General features: G+C 43.3%; 1 pseudogene across 1 annotated transcript in view; it reads right to left on the reverse strand.

Annotated features, from left to right (window-relative positions):
- Positions 1 to 2595: 2595 nt before the first annotated feature.
- LOC308278907 (tudor domain-containing protein 5-like) overlaps positions 2596 to 25715 on the reverse strand; it is an 81856-nt pseudogene continuing 58736 nt past the window's right edge. Inside the window, exons 18-21 of the transcript in view lie at positions 8765 to 8856; positions 4331 to 4452; positions 3773 to 3900; positions 2596 to 2925 (exon numbers count right to left, since the gene is read on the reverse strand). The product of the transcript in view is annotated as a tudor domain-containing protein 5-like (transcript). The remainder of the gene's footprint in view (positions 2926 to 3772; positions 3901 to 4330; positions 4453 to 8764; positions 8857 to 25715) is intronic.

The raw sequence follows: 25715 nt of genomic DNA on the forward strand, positions 1-25715 counted from the left end.
CACACAAGTACATTGCACTGATGCCAGGGGCACGAGACGCCTGGTTTGGATGTGTAAACTGCAGCACGCTCCCTGCCTCTACACATCCCCGTCACTGTCCCTGCTTCCTGCATACCTGTTGCTTTCTGTTCCACCTAGTTCCTCGTTTTCAAAACATATGTGCGAAAAACCAGCGTGTTGTTTAGAATGACAAAATAAACAACGCACAAAAGCATCTGTCATCCAATTACCATGCAATGCTCTCTCTAAACCACTGGGACCATGGGCTCCACAACTGTATTCCCTTTCAGACACAAGGAGATAGCTACCAGGTATTTACAAGGCTTTCCGTGATTTCCAGCCCAATTCACTATGATAAAATCTTCCTATTTGGCTACAGCTTTTCTTCAAGTGTGATGAACTTTAATAGGGGAATTTCACCACAAAGCATCTACTACAGTCTTCTGATTACTGCAGCAATGGCTCCTTCAGAGAGACAAGAAGGGCGGTGGGTTCGGCGCATTATTTAATGCTCGACTTGCCACCTTCTATTCCATGTGGATCTCTGTTCACATTTCACACCAATGGGAAAACAACTGCCTTCTCTCCCTCTGGAGTGCCCAACAGTCAGGCAGTAAACCCACGTATCACAGGTACGGATGGATGGCTCAAGTGACAGGAAGGTAGAGGAAGGCTGGATATGCTGGGGGCAGACATATATGGAGGGGGGGGAACGGCGCACTGAGGGTTGGATTGAGACACAAGCAAGGCTGGCAGAATCCAGGTGTCAGTCAACGTGCAGTGCCTAGGAGTAAACAGGGAGAGAGACTTCCAATTCCTTTACCAAGAACCGGCTCCTTCCTAAAGCACACATCCTCAGAAAGACCCCAGCAGCACACGCTGCAAAGCCAAGACTTTAGATCAGACGAATACCCCAACACATACTTACACACACACACACACACACACACACACACACACACACACACACACATCGATGAAACACAGACTCTCTGTGAAGGTGCTTCTGTCATACTGATTGTGGCTTAATTTCCCTAACTGCAGCCCACGCTGTGAAATAGGCCATCAGACTTACAGAGAAGGTGTTCCGAGTACAGGAGTCAAGTACCCAGAATGAGCGCAGTATCAGCCCTGAAGCTACACAGTGTCCCCGGAGCTTCCTTCTGACGCTCCCCACGCCTCACTTATATCTTGTTTCACTGCCCCCCAAGTTTGTCCCACGTGGCGCGCAAGTCACGGCTCTCTACAAAGTTACATCGTTAGGGGCACCTTCGATAACCCATGTTACACAGACGCGTACATTCGAAAAAACTTGGGGATCTCCACTTGGAACAACTCATATGACAAACCCTCACACAACAGGTGTCACCTTAGGACAATGGGGCGCGGATGGGTGGTGTCGCTTACTAGTCTCCCCAGGCCACCTTTCATCAGGAGCCACCCACCTCCCTGACAAACACCAAGGATAAGAGTCCTTCATGTCCGATGAAAGAGCGCACACACTGCCCGCGCACACACACACACACACACACACACACACACATTCCCAGACACACACTCACGCTCATCCACGCCGATAGCTGACACCTACTAGTCCTGACGTCTCTATAGAGTTGCTCCAACTCTCCAGTCTGTAAGTATCCTTGTGAATGTGTCTGCTGCCAGCAAAGAATGGCTTGCCCCGGTTGTCATAGAAACCAGAATGTCATCAAAATACTCCTTGACGTTAGCATTCCGTGCAAACCAGGAAGTACCAGTGCGCCCTCAGAGACAGTGCTGATCTCCACCCGTCGGCTACACACACCGCATCTGATGGATGAGCGAATGAATGAGTGAATGAATGAACGAGTGAATGAAATATTGGGGCCACTGCTGCACATTCTCCATGGAGCAGGCACATGCGGGAAAGGAGTTTGCACAACATGGGTTGGGAGGAGAGAGGGTCAAAGGACAAGGGCTTTGTTCTCCCTTGAGACAGGGGCAGCGGCATCCACAGGAGGCCGGTGCATTTGTGCAGGTGGGGTCAAGGACCTTAGGTCAGTGTAAAATGACCCTCAGAGGAGAAAAAGCGCAAGGTCAAAGCACCTGGGGGCCAGAGGAAGGTAGAGTCGAAACAGAGGTGGTAGGCGGCAGGACGGAAGGCCCCTGGGTCTGCAGGAACTGAGGTGTATCCATAGGGGCTTCTGCACACAGCAGTGCCTGTGAGGAGAAGGTGCGCCTCTCACACTGGGATCCACTCAGCCACAGCCTGCTGAAAGCGTGGGGCCTGCTGGCCAGCTGGGGCTTAATGAGCTCCCAGGAAGGCCTCTTATCACCAGGGAAACCACACACATTTGCTGCCTCACAGTCACCCAGTGGCAGGCATGCGTTTTTTTTTTTTTTCCAAGCAGCACAGAGAGAGCCGCCCTTAGATGCAGCCCCTCCTCCGTTCATGACTAGAGGAGACCCAGCTGTGGGCAATCCCAGGGTGGTGATGGGCTGGGAGCAGACTCTCTGGAAGGAGGTTACCTTCCTCTCCGGAGGGCATGCGTGTTCCCGGGGTGCAAATACTGCCATCTTGGGGGCCTTTCGAGCCACCCATACACAGGAGGTTCCTCAATGCCAGCCTGTGGTTGGTAACCACAGTCGGCCGGCCCTCAGGAGATGCCGCGGCCGACAGCCCCACAGAGCACCGGGTGGTGGGGCTGGGGGTGTCTGTAGAGCAAGACCAGCCATCCCGTTCCTGTTGGTCATGCACGAGCCCACCGCCATGGGGGATGAATCGATTCGGCCCTGCACAGCACCGCCTGAACAAAGGGTGTCGCCAGGTCCCTTGTGTGCAGGGAAGAAGGACAGGTCATGGCCTACTGCCTGGCCTCTCTGCTCCCCCAGCAGAATGAACACGAGCCTGCATTCAGGTGCCATCATTTCAAGTCCCCAGACTTTCTGAAAAATGGAGGTGGGCTGAAATCTCACCTCACACTGTGCCCTAACCTCCCTGTTCCCTCTTCTCCATTTTGGTCAAATTAAGTGTGGGCCTCCAATCCAGGGATTGGTGATAGATCACAGAAGAAACCTGGCTTGAGCCAGTTGCTAAAGGGTGATTTGGCCAGCCCTGAGCTCAGGTAGTCCCTGAGAACACACTGGGGCTGTTCTCCGCCCCCACCCAACACCACCAAGGCAGTTTGAGCGATGAAGTAGCTAGGAAAACTCGGCTAGTTACTCTTCAGATAGACCTTCATGAAACTCGCAAGAATCAGAAATGCTGCCACGCATCTCAACATCCACTTTGTTTCCAAATGCAGATTCATTTTCTTAACCCGTAGTTATTTGCAAAAATAAATGAAATCTATTTAATTGCTCAATTTTAAAAATAGAATTTCACCATTTCAGGGTTTTTCCTGTCAAAATTGCAGATTTTTCAAGAGCCATCAAAATACTTATTGGTTTGCTGTGCGTGGTGGCGCAGGCTTTTAATCCCCGCACTTGGGAGGCAGAGACAGGAGGATCGGGCTGGTTCAAAGTCAGCCTCTCTGGCTTAAGAGACCCAGTTTTCAAATAAAAATATAAAAAATAGGTCTGGGAGTGTAGCCCGGAGGTAGAAGGGTTTCCAGGAACCCCAATACCACCAAAAAAAATCTTTATTGGTTTAATCAGTGTTCGCATATCAAAAGGAAATTCACACACCATGAAGCTGGCCAAGGAAAGGAAAAAACAAGCAAACCAAAGCAAACCTCGCTGTCCCTGGTTTTTCACTCCTGTCTCACTTGGCGCATTTGTTTTGGTTTCTGACATGCAGGGACCGCACTGTCAAAAGGAGCAACAGCTTAGCAAGCCCCCAGAGGGAGAGGGAGAGCTGCCGCTTTTCAAGGCAGGCTACCAGGCCAGGACCACTGGTGAGCGACTGGGCTGGAGCTCCACCTGGGTGTGAAAACAACCTGGAGAAGTCATTTCAGAAACAATCACTACATCCTCTCCCATAGGCTTAATTAATTGGGTAGGCCCTGCACAGGACCCAGGAATCTGAGTTTAACACTGTTCTTCCCAGTGATCCTGATAGAAGTCATCCCACTAACTGCTCATTGAGAAACTCTGATGGAAATGGTAATTATAGCCAGAGACGTATATGAACATGGAGGGAGGGAGGGAGGTATGGAGAGAGAGAGAGAGAGAGAGAGAGAGAGAGAGAGAGAGAGAGAGAATGTAAATCTAGAAGAGTTCTGAGTGAAACCAAGTCCCAGGAAACTCCTTGCTGTGGGGCATCACACAGAAGTTGCCAAGTTTCTGAGAAGTGGCTACTTTGAAGAGAAACAGGAGGATGGGAGGGGAGAGGACCGAAAGGGATGGCCACCCGTGTTGACTGCTGCAGAGAAAGGATCATGTGAGATGAAGGTCTGAGGATGTCTACTACAGTGGAATTGTTCTCTGGTGACGGCAGGGGGCGCCCACTTGGAAGAGATGTGGGGGCCAAACCTGTTTACAGCAGGGAGCAGAGCACAGGAGAGGTGAGGAAAGGAATCCTAGGAGAATAGATGATTCTTTGTGGAAACTGGATGCTCAGGAGAGGAGGAAGGTGGGAAGGATATTGGGTGGGCATAGGGTCAGGGTGGGGGTGAGTCAGGACAAAGGAGATTTGAGGATGTGGAAATGGAAGTCGCAGAGATGGATGGTGAGAGAGACAGAGAGAGAGAGAGACAGAGAGAGAGAGAGAAAGAGAGAGAGAGAGAGAGAGAGAGAGAGAGAGAAGAGAGACACAGAGAGAGAGAGAACAGAGAGCAATGGAACCACCTAGTACACAGGGGCAGGGACATCTCTTCTCCCCCAAGAGGGAGGGAGACACGGGGGACAGAGATGCAGATGGCTCGGAGAGTTGATGGAGGACGCTTTACTGGGATTCAGGTGGCATTGCTTTGTCGGATCAGTTGGGAGGGGTCAGAAGCCCAGCGTGACAGGGACTTGTGAGAGGAGATGTCAGTGACGAGAGGTGAGTCGAGTGGAGAAGGCTGAAGATGTGCTTGGGAGAATGAGTGGACCGATGCAAATTGGATATGTGGAGGCCATTTTCAGCACAGGCTTAAAGCTGGAAATCACAAATGCTTGATCACAAACTACATACACTCTCTTTGCATCGTGCCATAGATCGAGGAGGCATAGGAAGGCAAATGGTGGCCCCAACCCAGTCACTCAGAAAATCTTCTGCTAACGCAAGATTGAGAGCAAGTGGAGACAAGAGCAGAAATGATAAAATGCCTTATAAACCATGACAGAGAGCCAACCTATCAGGAACGATGAGGTATGTTGAAAGCAGGTATCAGAGAAACATGAATGAACACTGACATATGAAACCAACACATGAAACGTGTACTTAAAGAGGTCGATAAAAACATTAAGAAAATTAAGACAGCAGACAGCACAAAGATAAAAGTTCTGTTAGGAGAGGTGGGCTGCCGGGCGTGGTGGTGCATGCTTGTAATCTCAGCATTTGGGAGGCTTTGACACTCGAGGATCACGGTTCACGGACAGCCTCGGCTACTCAGTGAGGACCTTTGCAAGTCAGTGAGACCCTGTTTCAAAATAAAGAATAAAAATAGGCCTAGGGTGGAGCTCAGAGGTAGACTGTATCCCCAGAACTGAGGTAGATAGATAGATAGATAGATGATAGATAGATATATAGATAGAGGTGCATCAATGAGTGGGAGACAAGACTGCTTGATTCAGTCATTAAATCAAGATTGTTTCTTCAGATCCATGAAAGACAGAGAATGCCAGCCAAGTTAAACAAGGTCACATAGAGAAATGGCGGAGGCGGCGCCATTCCTGCTGTATGACAGGTTGCAGCTGGAAGAGAATTCTGCAGGGCTCGAAGACTTTGCCCAAATGGGAGCCATTATCCCTATTGATTTTAATTATAATAATGATAACATAGATCATTCTTTGGGAAATTTTGAAATTGCTTTAAATGGGGATTGCTGGTTTATATGATTCAGAAAGTTGATGGGAATATAACTGGGAAATGGCCTAAGATTTCTGCTGGGAATAGCATTAAGAAGAATATGACTATGGGGAAACTTTCAAGAAGCTATATAGAAAAGAGCTCTTTGGCCGGGCGTGGGGGCCCAGGCCTGGAATCCCCTCTCTTGGAGGTGGATACAGGAGGATCGCGCAGGTTTGAAGCCAGCCACACTGGTTTAAGAGACCCTGTTTCCAAATAAAAATATAAAATAGGTCTGGGAGTGTAGCCCGGAGGTAGAAGGGCTTCCAGGAACCCCAGTACCAAAAAAAAAAAAAAAGAAAAGAAAAAAAAGAGAGAGAGAAAAGAGCTCTTTGCTCCAATGCTTCTAAAACCTAACTCACTTAAGGTTTTAGCCATGAAAGGAAAAGTTGACTTTTTTTTTTTGGCACTGGGGGTGGAACCCAGGGGCTTTTCTACCTCCGGACTACACTCCCAAACCTATTTTATACTCTATTTGGAAACAAGGTCTCACTAAGTTGCTGAGAGCCTCACTAAGTAGTGGAGGCTGGCTTTGAACCTGTGCGATCCTCCCGTCTCAGCCTCCCAAGCCCTGGGATTACAAGCATGCGCCACCACACCCAGCGGAAAAGATAACTTTAGGCAAATTATTCCTATTGTGCAGGGCCCTCCATATGTTGCTTATAAGATAGGGGGTCGACTGTGGTATAGGGTATCTCATGGGGGGGGGGGCTAGCGCTAATCGGAATACTTTTCTGTCGCCGACTAATCTCAGTTGGGTCCTTATTGTCAGCTCCCGGTCAAATCCTCAGAAAGATGGGGCAAAAGGCAGGTGGAGTTCTGCAGAAACCTATCTGCAGCGATTCCTTTCCCTCTATGAATTCCCTAAGTTTTTGGGTACGACGCTTGGGAAAGAAATCTGAGGTGGACAAAGGCTTCTTGAGCCAATGACACTTTATTACAAAAACCCCGAAAAATTTATACCCTTCACCAGTGAGATTAATAATAGGAGAAAAAAGAAAGGGAAGGGGGGCAATCACAGCAAAACAATAGTGAATTACATATAAACAAAGTAAATGTTTAGTCCAGCATTTAAGAGATTAACTCCCGGATCTTTCTTCCGATATTGCAGCAGGGCAGGTTCAAGGGCAAATTCCAAAGGCAATACAGGCACGCCCAAGGCCCAGGGCTTGGAGAATACCCTTCTCATGGAATCTTCTTTTGCTTTCTTTTTTGAAGTTTCCATCTATATCCATATGACAAGCATGGGGAGATGTGGCGGTCCAGGGAGATGCGATGGGAGCCTCTCAGATCTCATCCGCTTTGCCTTCTGAAGTCTGAAAGCTTACAAAAACTCACAACACAGCTTGGCAAATAAGACACCACAAACAACACCATGAAGTTCTTGGATTTAGTTGTCAGATGTATTTCCTTAACTGCCCCTATCACAAACCCTCTGCAACCTGCTTCTAACTTTCTAATTCCTTTCTTTCCCAGTCGGGACGTTCTTATGATAAGCTCTTCTTCATGAAAAAGTGCTTTCTTATTCTTACGGTATTTCCTTTCCTTCATACATATATATTTAAAACGTCTGTCCTTTATTTTGTCACTTTCATTTCTAGCCATGCGGCATTCTCACTGTCTCGGGGACACTCCTACTGGGCGTAAAGGTCAACAATCTTTCTCCTTGGCTCTATTGTATTTTGGCAATTAAGCTGTCCTTCAGTCAAATTGCTTTGAAGTCACACCCAAAGTTTCTAGGCAGGGTCTCAAGGGTAAACAGGGTAGGAGTGAGGGCCGGAGACCCTTTGTGATTGCTGCAGCTGGAATGCTTATCACAGCATCTGAATTCTGGCCAGTTTTTTCCTTACTATTGAGCAAAGCCAAGGACGTTTATTTCCACGGACTCAATTTCTGATCTCACATCATCAGAGCAATTCGTGTAGAGAGTTAAAAGAATACCAAGAGAATAATAGTTATGAAGGATATCTAAAGTGGGGGATATTTTTTGCCAGAGACGATACCTCTTTCTCGGGGCTTTTTGCCGATTTTTACTATGTGGAGTGGGGTCTTCAACACATAGATGCCGAGGCAGCAGGATGTCTTGGCACTTTTCCACCTCCAATCAGTCCTCCACTCTCCTATACAGGAGTGTATGATGAATGGAAAGCACAGAGTCAATATTATCGGAAATGGCTTGATGTCATGACTTTGCCATTCTTGCAGAGGTTGGGTAGGCAGGGACCTCCTTGGAGCCTGCTCACAAAAACACAAAAGAATTTTCTTAATAAACAACTTAATAGGTATTATAGAAAATTAGGTGTAGGCATTTCATGCTAGAGAAATGGAATAAGTTCAGTGTGGGTTTGGTGGTTGGGTCAGAATAATTTAATTGAATACCCAGGGGTCAAAAGAGCAGATAAAAATAGCAGTTAATTTTAAAGTGGAGACAGTAAGTCTAGCACTTAGTAGTTAAGATAGAGGATGGGATAAGTTTAGTTAAAGTTCATCATGTGTGAGTAGAGTAGTAGTAAGTTTTGTAGGTCACCTCATAACAAATTATTAAAAAAAAAGAAAAACAGAACAACAGGCGGCTTCAATCGAGGTGTGCCTGCTATGTGGAAGTTATGTAAATGAAGAACAAAGGACATATGATGTGGTTTTGAAAAACTGAAAAACAAAATATGTTTGATGTGGCTTGCTGTAATTTGTCAGACTCATGTATTAATAATATATATTCTAAGGCATAGGCAGAGATGCCTTCTCCCTGCTACTAAGCGAGTGCAGGGTCTCTCATTCTTCAATTTTGCCTACCCCACATCTCCTTCAAGAACCCGGGACTGGCCGAGGCTGGACCCCGGCAGAGAAATGATTTCCACAACTGAGAGGAACATAGATGGATCACACTGAAGAAGCAGAGATAGGTCACACAGGAGAAGCAGAAGAGAAATGAGAGGAAAAAAAGAAAAAAATATGCCAGCACTTGGGAGGCTGAGACAGGAGGATCACAGGTTTGAGGCACGCTCATAGTAACTTAAGGAGACCCCATGTTATAGTCTAGATTTAAAATGTTCCCCAAAGCTCCCGTGTTAAGCTATACAGACAGGATCTAAGGCAGGCCGTGGCTGCAGGTGTGTCCTTGGGGAGTGCCCGGAGGACTATGTAAGTCCCTGGACCCTTCCCCCGGATCTGCCTGCTCGCAGTCACTAGGCTGTGAGTGTTGCGTCCCTCAGGTGCTGGCCACCACGGAATGAAAGCTCCAAACCAACCTTTATTCCTCCTCTACCTAGGGGTACTCAGGTGCTCTGATCACAGCAAGGAAAAGCCTGACTAAGATATCCTGCTCAAAAGAAAAAGAGCTGCGGTTTTGCTCAGGGAGAGCCCCATCCGATAGGTTCAAGTCCCAGCACCACACACCAAAAAGAAAAGAAGAAAAACAAAAGGAATCCTAAAACCTAGAGTAAACCCTAGGCAGTCCTAAAACCATAAAGAGGAAGGCAAAAACGGCCAACACTCTGCAACACTGTCCTGGAGGGTTTTGCTTATGCAATCTGCAGGATGATATGAAAGAATTGGAAAAGAAATTAAAATGATCTCTAGCCACAAGATGACAGTATAATGTTCCCGGAGTATCCTAGAGAGAGAGACAGGAGTAGAAGCACTTGAAACAGCAAAAGGGCCCTGCAAGATTCCAGGATAGAAAAGGAGCACACAAAGACCACGAGCCCCCCCCCCACACACACACTCATGCACACATGCAGTCCACTTCCACAAAGACACAATAAAAATCAAAGCCAACTTCCTTCATGAGAGCAGCAAAAATGATATTCAGGAATAAAATTGAGACATATTGAAAACGCCATAAAATGTTTCTAAAAGTCACAAAGTAGACTTGGACTAGTGTGAAGGAATTCTTTGTTCTTTATAGGGCTTCCCCACATTATCAAGATGTTCTGTTCCTTTGCAAATGCCATACAATCCCAGAACAAATATCAGCAAACCTCCCTTTCTCCCTGAAGATGTCAAGATGACTGTATAGTGCCTGTGGGGAAATGCAAGAACAGATACAGGCTCACTGAAAACCTAGGGCTCGAAGGCAGAACTGGCCTACAAGATAGCAGAGTAGATTGCAAAGTCTCCTCAGTTCAACCAGTGCTTTACTGGCTGGGACACAGACCAACAGACCAGTGGATCACGAGGGAAATTCTACAGTAGACATACTTCAGAGCTCTTGGAAATCCAGGGCATTACAAGGGGAGCAGCAGTTTGAATCAGTGGGGATAACAGAGGACTCTTTAAGTCAATGAGCAGGCAATGGGGAAGCATCCACAGTATTCTAAAGGAATACCATAATGTGGACTCTAGCTTTCGCAGGCTTCTTATGGAGAGGTAGATTATTTAGAGCATTTTCTCAAAATCTCTTGGATTTTTTTTGATTGTCTTGGTCAGTTGGTCAGTTGCATCCTTTATCTGGTGTTGATTGTAAATTTAAGAGTTGGAAGGCAAAGAAGGGCCCACTCTATGCCTAATACGTGTGGGGAATAGGATCTCTCAGCAGGTAAAGATTATGAACCAAGGCTTGAGAATTTATCTGCCAATTTGTACCCTGTTCTGGTCCTTGTCTCACTTTGGTAGCTGTAGCCTGCAGTACATCAGGCCTATGAGGAAGACCACACTCGATTCAGGGTAGCACAGCCAGTGATGTATGAGACAGAACCAACAAGATTTGCTAAGAACTATAATTATGATCTCTTGTTTAAGAAAAAAACTGTGGTTGCTTGCATAGTAGGGTGATGAAGTACGAGAGAGAAGAAAAATACAGGACCATGGCAGAACCCCTAAGGAGGTGATAAATACATTCATTAATTTGGTTGGCTTAGAGTGATATTTGATTATAGAATGATATACTTTGTGAAGTTCACTGTAGGTCAGTCACACCATAGTGAAGCTGTTTGGAAACAAGTGCTCTGCACAGTAACAAAAGCAATTGTTGAGAACAATAAAGATAAGATTTTAGGAGTTGAATATTTTTAATCTCAGGCTCTTGCCTCCATAAATCTTTTTAACAGGTACACTGAGGTGTAATTGATATAAAGGACAAAGTATGTATTTTTTTGTGGTGCTGGGGGTAGAACACAGGGGCTTTCTACCTCTGGGCTATACTCTCAGACCTATTTTTCATATTTTATTTGGAAACAGGATCTCACTAAGTTGCTGAGAGCCTGACTAAGTAGCTGAGGCTGGCTTCGAACCCGTGCGATCCTCCTGTTTCAGCCTCCCAAGCGCAGGGATTACAAGCGTGCGCCACCACACCTGGCACAAAGTATGTATTAATATATACAATTGTATTAGTTTGATCACCTGCATACACTCATGAAACCACCACCCAAACAAGGTAATAAGCAGAGCATTCACCTAGAGAAAGCTTTGCTGTAATCCTCCTTTAGGTTGGGGGAGGTTAACAATAAGTAACTTGAGATGTACCTTCTTACCAAGTTGTTAATTGTACCATGCATGATTAATTACAAGTGCTGTGTTGTATACAACAGTTACCAAGAACTTATTCATCTATGAACTAGATATTTATGCCCATTGAAAAATCATAATTTCAGCTAGGTGTGGTGGTACACACTTGTAATCCCAGCATTCAGGAGGCCAAGACCGGAGGATTGTAGTTTGTGGACAGCCTCAGCTACTTAGGAAGGCCCCTTGAACTCAGTGAGACCCTGTTTTCAACAACAAAAACAGACAAAAAATAGGGCTGAGGGTGTAGCTCCGGGTTCTGTCCCCAGTACTGCGAAAAAGAGAAAATTAGAATTTCAAAATTAAAAAATGGGCTGGGGTATAGCTAAGAGGTAGAATACTCTTGGGTTCAATTTCAAGTACCACAGAAAGTAAGTATAGAATGGCTATACTATACACCTAGCTGAAAGAAATTCAAAGAATTATAAGGCTCACGATTACAATTGTGATTGCACATCAAAGAACTGTATGGCAATGCAAGGTGATGATTGACTGACATTACCAATACATGGGAATAGATAGTGAATATACACCAGATTGCTTTGGAAAGGGATATTAGTCTGGAGAGTTGACAAAGGAGGACTTTGAGATGCAACAACCCCAGGAAGAGAAGCTTTGGGATTCTGCCTTTCAGCTGGTAGGAAGAGAAACAGAAGGTTCCTCTGATCTTGTCACCTTAAAGATGAGAAGCAATGTTCTCTTTCCAGAACAGCTGATCCACAGGTACAAACAGATGCATGTACTGAGAAGCTGGGTTAACTGATTTTTTTGTACAGAGGACTGAGCCCAGGGGCATTCTACCTCTGAACTACACCCCCAGACCTATTTCATGTTTAATTTGGAAACAAGGTCTCACTAAGTTGCTAAGGCTGGCACTGAACATGTGATCCTCCTGTCTCAGCCTCCTAAGTACTGAGATTACATCTGTGCACCACCATGCCCAGCTATGCCCAGGTCGTAAAACAAAAGTGGTCAGACAGTAGCAGCAGAAAGGAGCAAGGCTGTAGCTGCCTGCTGTCCAGAACTGGGTGGTACCCTCGAAGCACTCTCCAGGCTGAGCTCAGCTGTCAGCCAGCCTCACCCTGCCAGCACCAAATGCACTCTGAAGGCCACCTAAATCACAAAACTCTTCCACTTACAATTCCTGGAAAAGAAACTTTTGTCTGCACTGGCCAAAGAGACAATCATTCATAACTGAGGCTGGCTCTCTGAGAAATCCTATACATTCCCAGGACTCAAATAAGATGATCAGATTTGAAAACATCATTAAGTAAAAAACTGACTTTGAATAGAGATAGAGAGCACTAGGGACATGAAATAAGAACTATGTGGCCAGGTGTGGTGGCATGTGCCCATAGTCCCAATACTTGGCAGGCTGCCACAGGAGGATCACAGGTTTGAGGCCAGTCTGAACAACTTAGTGAGACCCTGTTTCAAAGTAAAAATAAAAAAGAACTGGGGGCTTATCTCAGAACCAAAATTCCCTTGAGTCAATTCCCAGTACCCCTATCCCAAAAGAGAGGGAGAGGGAGAGGGAGAGGGAGAGAGAGAGGGAGAGAGAGAAGGAGAGAGAGGGAGAGAGAGAGAGAGAGAAATAGACAGACACACACACACACACACACACACACACACACACACACACGGAGGAACCTGTAATATGCTAACTTGATGGGGACATGGGCATCCATGCCAGTGAATGGACTAATGGTTCTTGCAGGATTGGGACAGTTCTTGAGGGAATGGTTTGTTCTCGGAGAGCTGGTCATTATGAAGTGAGGTTGTCCCTGTGTTCCTGTCTTTTCTGCCCTCACTTGGCCTTCTCCTCACCCCCCCCCACAGCTGCTCCTACTCAGGCTGTTTGTTTTTCTCATGTAAGTTCACCCAGGATACCCCCAGGATCTAGAACAGGATCTGCTATCATTGCTCCTGGGATAAGAAACTGGAGGAATTTGGGGAATGGATGGATGGAGAGTCTTTTTATGCATACTTAAGTTTTGTACAATATCTATGTGTTAGCTACCAAAAAAATAAAAGGATCCAGGCATGGTGGCACACATTTATAATCCTAGTACTTGGGGGGCTGAGACAGGAGGATCACAGGTTCAAAGCCAGTCTCAACAATTCAGTGAGGCTCTCAATAACCTAGCAAGACCCCTGTTTCTAAATAAAAAATAGAACTGGGGGTGTAGCTTAGAGGTAGTAGGCCCCTGAGTTCCATACACTCTAAAAAAAAAAAAAACACAAAGATCTGGGCCTTGACCTAGAAGGCACCAGGACAAAAGGTTTCTTCCAGCTGAGACATACTCCCTCCCCACCTCTGCCAACAGTCACAGGTTGGATGCTCTTAGTTTCTTCAAACATTTGCCAAGGACATGCTGAAATGGGCAAAATATAGTACAGTGGAAAGGTACACAGAGTTTTTTCTTTTTCAGTACTGGAAATGGAACCCAGGGACTCTCGCACACCAGGCAAGGAACTACAGCCTCAGCCTAAAGAGCATAGGAGTTTTGGTGGGTACTGGGGCTAAGTACAGGGTGTTCTACCTCCCAGGTACACCCCAGCCCTTTTTATTTTGAAACAGGTCTCTCTTGATAAGTTACTGAGGGTCTTGCTAAGCTGCTGAAGGAGCCTCAAACTTGTGATCTTCCTATCTCAGCCTCCCAAGTACTGGGAGCCATCATGCTCAGAGAGCATAGGCTCTTGAAAATATTCATTTATTCATATGCATTGTATACTCATGTACTATTTGTTCTAGCCTCTCAGGTTACAGTAGTGCACAAAACAGTCTAAGCTTCCTGCCCTGTAGAGTTTATATCCTAGTTGGTGGAAACAGTCAATACACCAAGAAAATAATGAGTTCAGTCACATGTTAGAAGTTAAAATTAGAAGCAGGTAAGAGCCATAGGCAGTGCTGGGCTGAGAAGTCATTTTTAAAATGATCTCTGAGCTGGGTGTGGTGGCGCATGTCTGTAATTCTAGTATTTGGGATGCTGTGATAGGAGGATCCTAGGTTTAATACCAGCCTCAGCAACTTAGCAAGACTCTTAGCAATCAAGCAAGACTCTGTTTCAAAATAAATAAATAAATAAATAAATAAATAAATAAATAAATAAAACTGAAGCTATGCTCAGAGATAGAATGCCCCTGGGCTCAGTTCTCAATACCAAATAATAATAATAATTACCACTTTGCAAATGTACAAGTGTAAGACTAGGGGTGTAGCTCAGTGGCAGACTGCTTGCCTGCCCTGGGCTGAGGCTCTGGGTTCAATATCCAGCACTGTAAAACACAATAGCCCATTAATATTGTTAACAACAACAATAATAACAATAATAATGATGATCCCTTCAATGGAGGAAGAACAGCTAAGGTGAAGGCCAGAGGTGGGAGCTCTGTGCTGGGGGAAAGCATGGAGGCCAGTGTGGGTGAAGCAGATGAACAAGGGGGAAGTTGTGAGAGACGAGGGCAGAAAGCAATGGAGGAAGTGGCACATCACATAGGGCCTTGTGGGTAAGGTTGGCAAATGTAGCAAATAAAAAACATGGAATCTCAGTTAAATTTGAATTTCAGAAAAGCAATGAGTAATTTTTTCAGTATGCCTTTGGATATTGCATGAGATATACTAAAAAATTCTTTGCTATTTACCTGAAATCCAAATTTAACTGAGAATTCCTGCATTTTAACTGGCAACAGCCCTTGTGGGTCACTGGAAGGCCTCAGTAACATCAGAAGCCCCTGCAGCAGGGTCCCAGGTAGCAGAGGAACTCCTTGTTACTTGAGGTAAGAAAGGACCTCTCCAAGCCAGGCATAGTGGCTCATACTTGTAATCACAGCATTTGGAAGGCTGGCTGAGACCAGAGGATCATGGTTCGCGGACAGCCTCAGGTACTTAGTGAGGCCCTCTGCAACTTAGCGAGTCCTAGTTTCAAAATAAAGAATAAAAAATAGGGCAGGGGCTGTAGCTCGGAGGTCAAATGCCCCTGGGTTCCATCCCCACACCCGCAAAAAAGAAAAAAAAAAGAAAGGACCTCTCCAACGGGGTGGGGGATGCACACTTGTAATTTTGGCATTTGGAAGGCTAAGACAGGAGGATCACAGGTTGAAGGCCAGCTTCTGCAACTTAGTAAGACAGACTGTTTCAAAACAAAAAATAAGAAGGGCTGGGGGTGTGACTCAGAGATAGACCATTCTTGGGTTCCATTTCCAGCAAAACACCCACACACACACACACACACACATGCACACACACACATCCTGTTTGACTGCTTGATGGAGGATGAATGAAGTAGTCAGGTGGGAAGCAGGAAGTGGATGAGGCTGTTGAAGTTGCCCAGGCTGAGCCCAATTTTGACCAGGTCAGTGGTAGGTCAGACTCTAGGTGCAGCCAGGAAAGAGTCTGGTAATTGATGGGTCTGGCCTATGAAAGGGGAGCTGCAGTACATGGGGTTGCAGACCACACTGTGGATGGCACAGTATGGAGTGAGCATACAGTTGGCATTAAGACAAGGAGGCTGGGAAGAACAGGAGCAAGGTGAGAAGACAATGTAGACAATTCTTTGGAGAAATCTCACATATTTCTGTATTGCCACTTAATAGCTGTGACTCTGGATAAACAAATTCTCCAGTCCTCAAGCTTCTCCTCTTACAAAAATGGAATAGTAGCTGAGCATGGTGGTGCAGGCCTGTAATGCCAGTACTTGGGAGGCCAAGACAGGATCCCAGGTTTGAGGCCAGCCTCAGCAACTTAGTAAAATGCTGTTTCAAATTTTAAAAAAATCAAAATAGGGCTGGGGATGTAGCTCACAGGTAGAATGCTGCTAGGTTCAATCTCCAATACCATAAAAATAAATAAAAATAAAATAAATATGGAATAGTAATAAGGGTTCTATGAGGATTAAATATGTAAAAAGTGTGGCATTCAGTAAGTAAATGGATGCTAACATTATTATGATAATAAAGGGGGTTCTAGGGGAAGGAAGAGAGAGTGAGGGAGATGCCTCTATGGCTCTACAGCTCTATGGCAGAACAGGCTTTATTGTGATAAAACCTGCGGAGGGAGGTCTCCAGGAAAGGAAGGAGCCCATCTCCGCTTACAGGCTGAGAAGTTATGTAGGTTAATCGGGAGAGAAATTAAAATCCTAGTGGGTAGCTCCTGGTGAAGGGGAGTCCTTGAGGCAGGAAAGGAGTTATATATCTAAAGAACCCTTGCAGTCTGTGGTGAGCAATATATGGAGGGGTTTCAGTCAGTGAGATACAGGGACTTTTCCAATAAAAGATAGGGGAACTTTTCCAGTAAGTGAGAAGCCTTCACAAAATGGAGTTCCTTTTGGTCTGTCCAGCCATCTAAAAGATGCAATATTAATGTTTGAAAAATGTAGGCAAGATACTTTTCTGTGCCTCACTTTGCTTATACTATAAAATGGGAGTAATAACAATACCTACTCACAGTATTGTTTTAAGGATTAAATGAGATAGTCTACATAAAGCACTTAGGTTTTTGTTTTGTTTTGGTATTAGAGATTGAATACAAGGGCATTCTATCTCCAAGCTGCACTCCTAGCCCTTTTTTATTTTTGAAACAGGTTCTCACACTAAGTTACTGAGGGTGTAAGGTGCAGAGGATGGCCTTGATCCTTCTTTCAGGTGTGTACAATACCCACTTAGAAATGTACAAATTATGGCCCATTATGGCCACAATAGACCTCTTACCCTAGCAATTCTCTCTGGAACTGGTCTTTCTCTTTTGTAAATGCAGTGCTGCGTGAAGTGAACAGGGTTGCAAAACATATAATTCCCTTGTCTCAGGATAGTGCCCCGTATTGATGTGATCTTAATTTTTGATGGCAGAGGCCTTTACTGCTGTGATTTTTGAAGACTTATTCAAGTAGAGGCTATTAGACCTGACTCTTGAGAGAGCCAAAGCCACTCTCCCGACCACATAAGTTGCTTGTCTTAAGCTGGGTTTTGTGGTGCATGCCTGTAATCACAGTACTTGGGAGGCCAAGACAGGAAGACCACAGGTTCCAGGCCAGCCTTAGCAACTAAGTGAGGCTGTTTTAAATTTTAAAAGGGAGTAGGGGACAACCTGCAGCAGTGGTGGTCGAACTCACCGCATCTTTGAGATTCAGAGTGGCCATTCAACAACACCAATCATATATATTCACTATCTCTAATATCTACTATATATTACCTTACTACAATCAATTTATCATTCTACTCAATTCTATCTGCTACTTTATCCTATTCTTGAAATTTTTATTTCAGCACCTTTCTCCTCACTCAGCCTTCACCACTGAATACAACACAACTTGCCATTGTATATACTAACTGACACAGAGTGAGAGAAAGCCATGAAAAGCATCAAATATATGAACTTAAGAAAGTTGAAATCATGAGAAGGAGGAAGAGCAAAGAATCAATGAACTCCCACAACCTCACAATAACAGAACCCACCATCTAAGAATTGTAAAGATCACCTGAAGGACAAATCAAAACTTTAATAATAGAAATGATACAGGATTTCTGTAAAGAATTTAGAGAGAACTTGAAAGAAATCAAGGAACAAATAAACAAAGAATCTGACACCCTGAAAAGGAATCAGGAAGAAGCTCTGAAGAAAGTGAAGAATACAATCATTGAAGTGAAGGTATCAATACAAACTATAAATACTACACTAGGTCACATGGAAAATAGAATATCACTCTTAGAAGATGACCACTCCAAAATGAACATATAGTATATAACTTAGAACAATTCAACAGCATGAATTGGGCACTGAAGAGATCTAGGCCAATTTTTTTTTTTGCAGTATTAGGAATTGAACGCAGGGGCGTTCTACCTCGGAGCTACACCCCCAGACCTATTTTTTATTTTTTATTTTAAAACAGGGTCTCGGCCGGGCATGGTGGCGCACACTTGTAATCCCAGCGCTTGGGAGGCAGAGACAGGAGGATCGCACAGGAGCCTCAGCTACTTAGTGAGGCTCTCAGCAACTTAGTGAGACCCTGTTTCCAAATAAAGTATAAAAATATTTCTGGGAGTATAGCCCAGAGGTAGAAAGCCTTTGCATTCCACCCCTAGTACCACCAAAAAAATTAAAAAAATTAAAAAAAATTAAAAATAAAAAATAAAACAGGGTCTTACTGAGTTGCAAAGGCCTCACTAAGTAGTAACTGAGGCTGTTTGCAAATCGTCATCCTCCTGTCTCAGCTTCCCAAATGCCGGGATTACAAGCATGTACCACCATGCCTGGCTTTTGGCCATTTTTTTTTTTGTGTGTGTGTGTGTGTATGTGTGTGTGTGTGGTAGTACTGGGGATGAAACCCAGGGGCAGTCTACTCCGAGCTATGCCCCCAGCCCTATTTTTTATTCTTTATTTTAAAACAGTGTCTCACTGAGTTGCAAAGGCCTCACTAAGTAGTAACTGAGGCTTTCCGCAAACCATCATCCTCCTGTCTCAGCTTCCCAAATGCTGGGGTTACAAGCATGCACCACCATGCCTGGTTTTAGGACAATTTTAAAAGAGCTAACCTAAGAATAATAGGCACAGAAGAGGGAATAGAAAGTGAAACCAAAGGGATCAACAGTCTTTTTAAAGAAGTAATTTCAGAAAATTTATTACAAACATAGAAAAAGTGGTTAATACACAAGTACAGGAAATCTATAGAACCCCCTTTAGACAAGATCAGAGAAAAGGTTCGCCACACCACATAATAGTCAAACTGAATAATGTAGAGTCCAAGGAGAGAATATTAAAGGCAACAAAAGCAAAAGACAAAGTGACATTCAGAGGCAAATCAATTAGAATCACTACAGATTTTCAAAACCATGTTACGAAAGCCAGGAGGGCCTGGAGCAATGTATTTCAAACTCTGAAATATAACAACTGCAGCCAAAAATGTCCTACCCAGCAAAAATATCTCTAAATTTGATGGGGGAAATAAACATGACAAACAGAAGCTGAAAGAATTTATGTCTTCCAAATCAGTACTAGAGAAAATACTCAAAGAGACTAATTACAAAGAAGAAATAAGTAATAAATGCAAGAACCAGAGAAAGAATAATTCCCATTAAATAAACAACTAAGCAAAGAAGAAAAAACACTATCTCAAACAGAAGTTAAAACTCAAAATGTTAGGAATTCAAAATCATCTCTCAGTAATCATGGTGAATATAAATGGCCTCAACTCCTCAATAAAAAAGACATAAGATGGCAAAATGGATTAAAAACTAGAATCCAGTCAGGTGTGGTGGTGCATGCTTGTAATCCCAGTATTTGGGAGGCTGAGACCGGAAGATCATGGTTTGCAGACAACCTCAGCTACTTAGTGAGTCCCTCCCTCCGCAACTCAGTGAAACATGGTTTCAAAATAAAGAATAAAAAATAGGGCAGGGGTTGTAGATTGGAGGTCGAATGCCCCTGGGTCCTATCCCCAGACCCCCCAAAACAAAACAAAACAAAACAAAACTAGAATCCATCTATATCTTGCCTGTAGGAAATACACCTTACAAGTAAAGATACTCACAAACTAAAGGTGAAGGAACAAATCAAGGCAATCCACGCTGATGGAACTTGAAGACAAACAGGAATAGCTTTTGTGATATCAGAAAAATTGGACCTCAAGCTGAAGCTTATCAGAAGAGAAGAGATAAAGCAGGTCATTTTTATTGATAAAAGGAACAATCCAATAAGAGGAAATGGTGATAGTCAACATTTATGCCCCAAATATAGATGCAGCCACTTTCATAAATCAAATTCTTTGTGACATTAAGTCACAGATATATCCCAATACAATAATACTGGGAGACTTCAACACCCATCTCACACCACTAGACCAATCTCCTAGACAAAAGGTCAGTAAAGATTCCTCAGACCAGTTGGGTGTGGTGACACATGCTTGTAATCCCAGTACTTGGGAGGCTGAGACAGGAGGATTGCAAGTTTGCAGCCAGCTTCAGAACTACTTAGTGAGGCCCTCTGCAATTTAGTGAGGCCCTGTTCAAAATAAAGAATAAAATATAGGGCTGGGTGTGTATCGCAGAGGTAGAATTCCCCTGGATTCAGTCCCCAGTTTTGAATAAAAAAGGATGCCTCAGACCTAAAGAACATCATAAACCAAATGGACCTATTAGATACATACAGAATATTTCAATCAACTACAGCAGAGTTCACATTTTCCTTTGCTGCTCATGAAACCTTCTTCAAAATAGTCCACATCCTGGACTGCAAAGTGAGCACTAACAAATTCGAAAAATGTGACATCCTCTCCTGTGTCTTTTTAGAATGAATCTAGAAATCAACTGTAAGAGGACCCAGAATAACCACATAAAATGGAGGAATATGTCATATAAGAATAAGGGGTGAAATTAAGAAATTTCTAGAAACAAATGAAAATAGAGACACAACATATCAAAACCTCTGGGACACCGAGAAGGCAGTATTAAGAAGAAAATTCATAGCACTGAGTGCCCACATAAGAAGACCAGAAAATCACCAAATAAATAGCAACAACACACCTCAAAGCCCTTGAAAAACAGGAAGTCTATCCCCAAAACCAGTAGAAGACAGGAAATTATTAAAATCAGAGCAAAAATCAATGAAGTAGAGAACAAAAAATACAAAAAATTAACAAAACCAAAATTGGTTTCTCAAATAAATAAATAAGATGGATAAACCACTAGCCAACCTAACAAAAAAAGAGAGATGACATGATATAATACCTATAAAATCCAACAAACTCACCCAAAAAGCTTATAGAACTGACCAACAAATTTAGCAAAGTGTCGGGATACAAACTCAATCTTAAAAAATCAGAAACTAAGATGTATGACTACAATGCACCAATAAAAATTTTTTTAAAATCAGAAGCTTTCCTGAATGCTAAGTATAAATCTACTAAAAAAAATCCAGAAAACACTTTCACTCATGATATCCCACAAAGAAGAAAATACATAGGAATAAACCTAACCAAGGAGGTAAAAGACCTCTACAAGGAAACTTAGAAAACATTGGAAAAAGAAATTGAAGACCTTAGGAGATGGAAAGATCTTCCATGCTCTTGAATAGGCAGAATAAATATCATAAAAATGGCTATTATTTCCAAAGTGATCTACAGATTTAATGCAATACACATTAAATTACCAAGGTCATTGCTCACAGACATAGAAAAATCAGTCCTTCAATTCATTTGGAACAACAGAAAAACTGAGTATAGCCAAAGTACTTCTCAGCAACAAGAACCATGCAGGAGGCATCACAATACTACAAAGCCATAGTAATAAAAACAGCATGGTATTGGGACAAAACAAACACATAGACCAATGGAGCAGCCAGAAGACTCAGAAACAAATCCACACATTACAGCCAATTGATTTTTTACAAAGGGGCCAGAAACATACACTGGAGAAAAGATAGCCTGTTCAACAAATAGTGGTTAACCAAAAGCAAAACTGGTTAACCATATACAGAAAAATGAAAATAAACCCTACTTTTTCACACTGCACAAGAATCAATTCAAGATACATTAAAGATTTGGAAATCAGACCAGAGATTTTGCATCTCCTTGAAGAGGGCATAGGTCCAACACATCAACATATAGTCACAGGTAAAAACTTTCTTAACAAGTCCCCAAAGGCACAAGAAATTAAAAGGAGGGATTGCATTGAACTGAAGTGCTTCTGTCCAGCAAAAGAAATTATCAAGAACTTCAACTTCTCTGTTGAAGTTCTGAAAGAATGGGAGAAAAATTTTGCCCAAAATATCTAGAATATACAGAGAACTCAAGAAACTCACTTCTAAGGAAACAAATAACCTAATAAAAATATCCAATAACTAATAACCCAATAAAAAATGGGCAAGTGAACTAGACACCTCACAAAAGAAGAACTCAAATGGCCAATAAATGTATGAAAAATGTTCAACATCACTTACCAAACTAAATAATGTGTATCTGTGTTCATAGCTGCACAATCCCCAATTGCCAAAGTATGGAACCAGCCAAGATGTCCATCAACAGATGACTGGATTACTAAACTATAGGATATGTACATAATTTTACTCAGCCATAAAGAAGAATAGAATAAAATTATGTCATTTGTAGGGAAATGAATGAAACTTGAGACCATTATGCTAAGTGAGATTAATCAGTCACAAAAAGTAAAAAGTGGGATTCTCTCCCTATTATGCAGAAGCTAGGGAGAAAACGGTCATAGGAGGTACTCTAGAAGGAGAAACCATAGATGTGCAAATAAGGGGGTGATAGGAGGGGGAAAGAGGAAAATTCTCTAATGTACATGATGTACATTCACAAACATATCACAGTCAATTAATAAGCCAAACATGAGAAGGAGGGAAGAGGAGGGAAAGGGGTGGGAATTGGGGGAAGGGCTAAATGAGTGATCTGTGCATACATTCCTCTACCATCTTGTACCCCATTAAGATTTATGACTACAATGCACCAATAAAACATAAAAAATAAAAATAAAAGGGAGTGGGGTTTTAGGAGTGTGGCTTGGAGGTAGAATGGCCCTAAGTTCAAACCCCAGTGCACGTGCGCGCACACACACACACACACACACACACACACACACACACACAGAGAAATGTGCTTGTCTTCACTTGGGAGTGACGTCACAGGGCTAGCACTGTCTCCCATCAGGAGGTTCTTGAGGGCAGGCTTCTATCGCAGGATCCAGAGTCCCTACAGGTGTTCTTAGTTGTTTTTTGAGAATCTAAGGAATCCCTTAATGGTGTGTATAAAGATACAAAATGTAATGTCACTGAAATAAAATAATTCTTCATTCTTTTTTATTGCAGTGCTAGGGACTGAATCTCTGACTATGCAAATGCAAAGCATGTGCTCTCACTGAACTAATGCCCTGCCTAAGAAAAAGAGTAAAAAATTTTTACAAATTTTGTGTTTATTTTTTCTTACTGAGGATTGAACCCAGGAGCATTCTACCTCCATGCTATATCCTTGTGCCCCTCTCTTTATGTTGAAACAGAGTCTCGTTAAGCTGCTGAGGCTGGCTTTGAACCTGTAATCCTCCTGTCTCAGCCTCCCAAGTACTGGGATTACAGGCATACACCATCTGTTTGTGGGTTTTTTCTGTAATAGAATTTATGAAAGAGGTGAAAACGTGGAAGCCTGGGAAATCCTAAATAAAGACGGCAAGGTGAATATTTTTTCTTAGTACTTTTCCCAGGGAGCAAGACAAAATTGGTACATGTAGCTTCTGAATGTGATTAGGAGTTGTTGGTGTTTCCTCACCACCTTTAAGAAATAGGTACAGTTTTAAGGGCTATGCTCTTTAAAAGGGAGATAGATGTCTGGCAGTTTCCTATGGGGCAAAATCATAAATTTTAAACTGTGGGAGGTCACTCTATGAGAATTATTTATTATTATTATTATTATTTTTTTAATTACGGGTCTGGGGATGGAACCCAGGGGCATTCGCCCTCCGAGCTACAGCCCCTGCCCTATTTTTATTCTTTATTTTGAAACCGGGTCTCACGGAGTTGCAGAGGGCCTCACTAAGTAGCTGAGGTTGTCCACGAACCATGATCCTTCGGTCTCAGCCTCCCAAATGCTGGGATTACAAGCATGCGCCACCACACCCGGCGCGAATTATTTAAGAAGTACTCCCATTCCCAGATAGTCCAGTATCATTTAACTTGTCATTTATCTCCCCCTCCCCCCAATAAAAAGAAGGGTTGGTGGGAGTGAGGACCAAGCCCCATTTCTAGCTTAAAGTCTACAGTGCTGTGCAAGTTTTTTCAAAGCAAGAATTTTAGCATCCAGCTTGTCCTAGATCGCCACCTAGTGACATATAAAAAGCAAAACCTAATCTCTACAGCAAACTTCATTTTTTTAGAATAAAAACAAAAAATTGGTGGTGGTGGTGTGTGTGTGTGTGTGTGTGTGTGTGTGTGTGTGTGTGTGTGTGTACAGGTACTGGGGATTGAGCTACATTTACAGCACTGTTTAATTTTTTATTTTAAATCAGAGTCTTGCTAAGTTGCCGCATCAGGCTTCAAACTTGTGATCTTCCTGTGTGCCACCATACCTGGCTCGAAAACAAATTTAAAACAATACAGCCGGGCGTGGTGGCGCACACTTGTAATCCCTGCGCTTGGTAGGCAGAGACAGGAGGATCGCGCAGGTTCGAAGCCAGCCGCGCTGGCTTAAGAGATCCTGTTTCCAAATAAAAAGTATAAAATAGGTCTGGGAGTGTAGCCCGGAGGTAGAAGGGCTTCCAAGAACCCCAGTACCACCACCTATATATATATATATGTATATTCCCAGTAATTGGGAGGCTGAGACAGGAGAATTTCAGATTCACAGCCAGCCTCAGCTACTTAGTGAGGCCCTCTAAAACTTAGTGAGACCCTGTTTCAAAATAAAGAATTATAATATAAAAATAGGGCTGGGGATGTAGCTCAGAGGCAGAATGTGCCTGAGTTCAATCCTCAGTGAAACACACACACACACACACACACACACACACACACCGAACTAGACTCCAATCCTATTTTTTATTCTTTATTTTGAAACATGGTCTCATTAAGTTGCAGAAGGCATCACTAAGTAACTGAGGCTGACCATGAATCTGCAACCCTCCTGTTTCATCCTCCAGAGTACTGGAATTACAAGCATGCACGACCATGCCCAGCTTGCCTGCCTGCCTGCCTGCCTTCCTTCTCGTTCTTTATTTTTTTGAGGACCATTCATACTAATTTTCATAATGGTTGTACTAATTTACATTTACACCAATGGTGTGCAAGGGTTTCCTTTTCTCCATATCTTCTCCAGCAGTTGTTATCTTTCGTCTTTTGATATTAGTCTTCTTTACTGGGGTGATATCTCAATGTGACTTTAATTTGCATTTCCCTGATAACTAATGATGCTAAACATTTTCCACATACCTTTGGGCACTTGTATGTCTTCTCTTGAGAAATGTTTAAATCTACTGTCATTTTTTGAGTTATTTGGGCATTTTTTGCAATTGATTTTTCCAAGTTAATAAATTCTGGGTAACAACTCTTTGTCAGATGTATAGTTTGCAAATTTGTTCTCCCATTTTGTAGGTTGTGTCTCTGCACTTTTTTTCTTTTGCCATGCAGAAACTTTATAGTTTGATGTATCCTGTTTGTGTATTTTTGCTCTTGTTTTCTGTGCTTTTAGGGTCTTGCCCATAGAACCTTTGCCCATTCCAATGTCCCAAAGCATTTCCTTATGTTTTT

The sequence above is a fragment of the Muscardinus avellanarius genome (genome assembly GCF_963383645.1).
Source record: "Muscardinus avellanarius genome assembly, chromosome: X".
Taxonomy (NCBI): Eukaryota; Metazoa; Chordata; class Mammalia; order Rodentia; family Gliridae; genus Muscardinus; species Muscardinus avellanarius.